Source organism: Euwallacea fornicatus, chromosome 6 (genome assembly GCF_040115645.1).
Source record: "Euwallacea fornicatus isolate EFF26 chromosome 6, ASM4011564v1, whole genome shotgun sequence".
In the NCBI taxonomy this organism is placed as follows: Eukaryota; Metazoa; Arthropoda; class Insecta; order Coleoptera; family Curculionidae; genus Euwallacea; species Euwallacea fornicatus.
This window is the reverse complement of record NC_089546.1, coordinates 5,563,426-5,570,191: the sequence shown is the minus strand read 5'-3', so window position 1 is coordinate 5,570,191 and position 6,766 is coordinate 5,563,426.

Genomic DNA, 6,766 nt, shown 5'->3' with positions numbered 1-6,766 from the left:
TCATATGAATTGCGCAATTGTTATGAAAACGTATTAGGAGAGGAAAAGTTATTATGTTTTTTGTAAAGAAGAGATTAATATGCGTTATTGAAATTAACAATAATGAAATTTTCCGGGGAAAAATTCATAATTTTAATAAAACTGGTATAGGACTGCAAAAATTCGATGTCTGATTACTTAATTTTAGGTTAAATACCACGCAAAACTTTTAATAAACAATAATTTTTTTCGTAAAATCAATAATAAAAAGGATGCCCGCATCGCTCCAACTTGAGTAGACACACTGTATATTTTTTTTCGTTTTCCATTTCCCACAGAACAACCTCGGATATCTCGATATGCAAAAACTATTCACTCAAATTAATAGGGACGTTGTTACCCCTTCAGAAGATCATATCCCGCTATTTATGGGGTTTGCCAATGCCTGTGGCTAGCTTGGGGTGATTCGATAATACTCATTTCATGTACTTGATAGTCGTTCAGAGGGTTACACTATGTTTATTTTTGGGCATTCACTTCAATAACGGAGTCACCTCGTTATATTCGATTTAAATTTTGTACCGGACAAAAGGCTGTACGGTCATCAAACGGGGTTGTCCAACCGAACGTTCCTCTTCGTTTATGCCCGTTAGGAATGGCTGCGACCATTTTGATGGAATAAATTGTCACTTACAAAAAAAAAAAAAAAAACGAAACACAGATCTTTATTCTAATCTAAACAGAAAATATCATAAACACTCCCGACATTCGATGCGATCTCAAAGCGAATTCGATATAAACCTTTAAAGGGCAATCCAATCAAAGCAGTCTCGTTTTACAGACTGGAATGGGTTTTCTTCGTTAGGCTTGTATAGGGGGCGAATGTCGGAAAATAGGCGAAATTTCCTTTCCACTGTAAGAACGCTGAAATTATTCCAAATAAAATTTTAGACTGAAACAATTCTATTCGCAAACAGGAAACTAGCTAACAAAAGAAAGTTTTTAATCTACCGATCGGGACATTTCTAATAAATCTCGAAGAGTAACTCGTCGTTTCTTAATCCGGAAAGGAGAAACTATTAATCCTGCTGGGGGTTAATTTATTATCTATTTCCCCAATTAGAAAATGTTGTCCTCAGGATCAGTTAATCAAAAAAATCATTCCATTTGTTACTCCCTTTAAGGGGGTTGAAGAAGGGGACTGGGCATTTCCGTCATGTCTGAAGTTGCACAGAGTAGAAGAACCAATTAATATGAAAATATTAATTAGTTTTCCTGAAGACGTAGCGCACAAGCTGACCCGTGATAACGAAGATTCCAATTCGCTATAATATTATTTGTCTTTAGTGCTTGCAATTTTGCTTCACTAGTGCTGTAAAAGTTCCTAGAATGTCCTTTGATACAGTCGCGAGCACGTAGCTCAGTTTCATGCCTGGGACAGGACGTAGGGTCACCATCTTCAAATTACTTTTCTTCTTCCGCTCCTCAGTACGTTCACTATCTTGATTATTGAGTTTAACGAAGGGGTCACTTGGTGGCATGACATTTGAACGAACGAGGTTCGTCCATTAAAAATTCTCCTTTGATGGACGAACAGCACAGTACATTATTACATAATGACGTTGAATCTCGATGAAATTTATGCCCTTTGGTTCTATAAAGATAATATCAGACCCTTTCAGGAAATACGAACTGACCGCCAATAATATCTACATATGAACACATGTCAGGGATATAAATAAAGCCAATTCTGGACGCAAGTGGTGCTATCTCAGCGCTTTCCCAGTCAGGCACGTAGCTGTCTAGGTAAGACAAAAAGGGATTCCTCTTTCACCCTGTCAGAATATATTATTGTTCCATTTACTTGCGACCTGCGGATTCTTTATGGAGGAACTAAACATTGAATTGGTGAGCTTCTAGGTAAAAATTATTTTAAATGTTAAGGGAGCGACGTCCCTTTACATTTAAAATGATTTTTAAGATTGAGAATGTAAAGTGAGTGTGTCCTCAAAGCTCACACTCACTTTATATTCTAGTGCCCTATATCAAGGAGAAAAAATTCAATCACCCCAACCACTCGGATCGTTATTGTATTAGACACAGTTTATCGCACTCGTCTTCTCCCCCGTTCCGCGACGTGGTTAAGTGGAATGCACCTTGTGCTTTGTTCAAACTTGGCCTTGCCCTTAGGGATAAACCGTGGTACAAAAGATCAAACGTCGTCTTGCGTCGTACTTTATTCCTGATAATGTCATCGATTTTCACTCATGGACTTGTAATTACTCAGACTCTGATATTTTCATGAGAATAGCAATGACGCGTCCAACAGTTTTTTTTTTCATTACTGCACGTAGAGTTTTAGCAGTAGCGATAGTGGTTGAACTGCCAGATGTAAAGGGCGATTTATATTTTAACTATTTTGGCGACATTACACATGTGCCCTTTCACGATTTATCGGTCCGAAGTAAGAGAAACTAAATTCATATACGTCATCAGCCACGCGACCCGTACATTAGAAAAATTTCGGCATCCCCCATCGTCGCCCAATGAGATCCACTCTCAGGCCAGAACCAACCATTTTGCATCCAAGTAAAGTAAAATGTCCTCAAAATGGCGGCACTTCCGGTTGCACCAGGAGTAGCTACCAACTTTGCTACTTTAACCGGAACCTCTTTTTTTTTTTTTTTTTTTTTTTTTTTTTTTTTTTTTTTTTTTTTTTTTTTAATAGAGGAGGGAAACCTTCGAAAGGTACCCGGTCTGATGTTGCAGCGACCGGGTTACGTGGGATTCGTCCCAGAGTGGGACGCCTACCCACTAAAACCCTCCTCTCTTCACCCTGGATTCCCCCCGGAACCTCCTAATTTTTTTCCATTTTCTAAAAAGATTAAAAGTTTTAGTTTTTAATTCGTAGAACGACAGTCCACTCTGATTTTACTTCGACAAGGAGTGAAATTCCAAATCACCTTCGATGGAAACAATTTTATTAGGAAGAAAATATTTTGGTTTCCATGGAGTTCTTTAACAGCTGAATGTCGTTGTGAGACACCTACCGCAGTTAGAATATTAAAAAAATTGATGGTGTATCGGAGAAACGAAAAATTGAAATTTTAATCTTGACGGGGAATGGAGATTGCGAAAGAACTTAAGAAGATCTGGATCCCACATCTATAATGAGAAATATCCAGACGAACCTATCGATAGCAGTGTAGCTTGTCGGATCAATTAAAAAATTCAACAAAATTGAATTGTGAAAGGTGGTCTGAAATGTGGAAGACCTCGAATGGCAACTGGGAGCGATCAAGCATTAGACACTGTTTTGTCTATCCATGAAGAGCCCACAGAGTCTGCCAGCAAATTCGCGGATGGACTTGATGCATCTGTAAAATCAGCAAGCAATTTTTGAAACGAGAAAAATTCCATCCATACAAAATTTCCCTTACTCAAGAATTGACGTCAAAGGGTTTCGATCACAGGATGGAATTTCGCGAATTGTTCCAAGAAGGAGAGATTCTGGATAAATGATTATTTTCGAAAATTTTATATTCAAATGAAGCGACGTTTTGCATAAACGGATCTATTCATCGACATAATTGTTGCTACCGGTTTGCAGATAATTCTCATTGGATGCAGACTCCGCATACACAACATCCGCAAAAACTCAATGCACGCACGAGTACAATCGGCCCTTAGTTCATCGATCCCTTTTTATACAGGGGAACTTAAACAAGGCGTCAAACTTGCACTTACTGCAAAACAAAATTGTTTCATCAGTCGCCGCAGTTTTTTCCGGAGAAAGTGGCCAAAAATACTTGACTCCGACAATATGCTGCACAGGTGGAAGAGGTGCAAAGGGCGGCCCCCGCGGTCGCCAGATTTTATACCTCTCATTTTTTGCGGGATCGCTTAAAAGGTTCCGTTTACAAAAACAGACTAAGAATTTTAGTTTTTTTTTATGGTATTGTGAGTTACTTTGTTACGTACCTAATAATTTCATTTTTGTGAGGAAACTGTAGATTTATTAACAAAATTATACGTGTTTGATCATTTTAAAAAATTACCCGGTTTATGGAAGTTATAGAAGTGTTGCAATGCGTTTTACAAGCGCTGTATGTTAATACACATGTGACAAAATGGAAAATGCTGCAATTATCGTTTCGACGATTAAATAGACGGAGAGTTGCTATTTTGTAACACACGAAGCTTAGACGCATTTCAAATAGGTCGGAAGGTTATTTTCCTTCAGGACAGTTATCATGACCATTAGGCCATCTCGAAAGGTAAGTTCATTATCGGACACGGGTTCGTGTCACCCATGTCCAATTAGCTGGGATTGCAGAAAGAATAGAGAATTGGCTGTTGGGGTCGCTAAAACGTCCGTCGTTAAATAAAACCGGACACCCCTGTGCATGCGGTCGTGGCGTGCATGACTAGAAGACTCTAGTAGCCAATGGAAAGAATAAATATTAGGTTATCTCATATGGGACGAAATTTCTAAGAAAATAACGAAAAGAGATTTGATTGCCTCATATTTGTTAATATAAAATAAAATAATTTTTGAGGTCCTAAATGGGTATCGAGTTGACTTCAAATTTTGAGCTTGGACACACATTTCCGGGGTCCAGACACCTTGTTCTTTTGTCCACCAGCCAGTAGGAATAATGATGCAAAAGATCAGTGACGTCGACTCTTTCCATTAGTTCCTGAATTTTATGACAAGATGCTTTTTGGAAATATATTTTTATATTTTTTGGTATCTGGGACATCAAAGCTTTATTGGTATTTTACGGTAAAACTTCCTCCAGCAGCAGAAAAACCGATATCTGAAAGGCAGTGCAGCAATCGGAACCAAATCAGACGGCCATAAATTAGCCAAACTAGTGTTCTGTCCATCCCAGCGAGCCCTTGGCAGGGCAATAAATGTCCGAAAGGCAAATTCCGGACACCGTTTGCGCGAAACGGCGTCTCGACGGCCCTTTTACGATTATGCGGAAATAGTAAAAAAAACCAGATGACGTCGGGCCAGGCCTCCTTTATGGGCCGAACACGCATCTAATTACGGCATACGGGCTGATTATTGCCCCGAGGACGTCGTTTTTTATCCTGCCCCTCAACCATATCTTTCTAGATTTCCAGGATAGACTGGACACTAAAACGATTTATATGAGTCACATAATAGGGAAAAATGATCCAGAAATCCCCAGATTTTTTTTTAAAGCAGTAACACACACACAGACACACATACAAATATAAATATACAGGGTGTTCCTAAATATCACGTAAACTTGGAAGGGGCTAATTTTTTTTTTTTAGCTTATTTGACGACTAAAACTTTCTATAAACTGGTTGGTAAACGCTTCGTATCTATTTATTACCGTATGTTCAAATTTCGGAAAATATTCAATTTTTTCGCAATAACTCCTGCAGCTTTTGAGATATTTAGTTAAAATTTGCAATAAATAATAGTTTACAAGGGAATTTTTTTCCTATAAATGCTGGCACACGGCAATATTAATATTAAGAGACCCAACTTTTTTGGTAAAATTCACTTCCAAATTCTTTCATCCCTATGCACTCTGATCACAATCTTTAAAGGGTTCTAGTTCATTTAAGAAGCGATTTTTGGGTACGTTAACAAGAGCTTTTTTGTTATGCCAACTTCAAGAATCGCCACCCAAAACATCACGTTGTTGTTCCCAGGCCCCCTGTATATGAAACTTAAGATTTTGTATGCCTTTTGGCAACATTGCTTTCGGGAGTTATCTGTATTTAGTGGTTTGTGGGGCTTTGATGCTAGTACGCCAGAGCCTTGAGATTTCAGGAAAATCATTAATATCTTCTAGAAAGGGTGGAGGTCATTTTCAAACACAAAAATAACTCTACTAGTATGGTATTATAGCTTATAAGCGATCTGCGAGCAATGCAGGAAAGTAGCCATAACCGTTCCAAATTGAAAATAGTATATTGTTGGTATTTGACATTGACATGACAGTTTTGCCACATGCAAAACAAAATGCACAATGTTAGTGTCAAAAGTCTTTGCAGACAATGTCAACGCGAGGACATTGACATGGGTGCGGTAGAAAAAGATTATGGTAAGTTCCGATTCTCTCCGCATTATCTCTCACGTGATCGGGCTGGCATATTTAACGTGAGGACACATTTTGGGTTGGCCTGGTGTTATAAGATTACAAACTTTTGCATCTGCTAAGAAAATTGCATAATTCACTCGAGATTTTTCCCTCCAGTCTCAGGGTGATGATAACGGGGGATTTTTTACCAGTTAATAAACTCAATGGCTGGTAAAGGCCACAAGGTTCACAAGCACTTTTAGAAGAGATTTTTCAGTATGAAACTGAGAAGGATAAAGCTTGGATGTGATTAAGAATGTGGGAATGTAACAGAGGAGAGAAATTTGAAGACAATTTAATGGGATTCGATGTACTTATTCGAGAGCTAGATGGGGGCTCAAAAATTAAAGAAGAGGATAAAGTTTGTCGTTTGCCCTTATGGTTACTCTCGCGAATAACAATTAACAGAGAAGAACCTAGCAAGAAAATAGTTCAGACACATTTCATTGTAAAATAGGCACGAAAAAGGATTTTACCATGATTAAAAGGGTGAAATAACACAAAGAATTAATCATTGGATTCACGTATTGTGTTCACCCATTTAAGCGCTTCTTGGACACGGCAACTGCAGAGAATAGAAAAACAAGTACAATTTTTACATAAGGCTGGACACGCAGGTCTCAACTACACAGAGACCGACAACATATTCTTAATAAAGG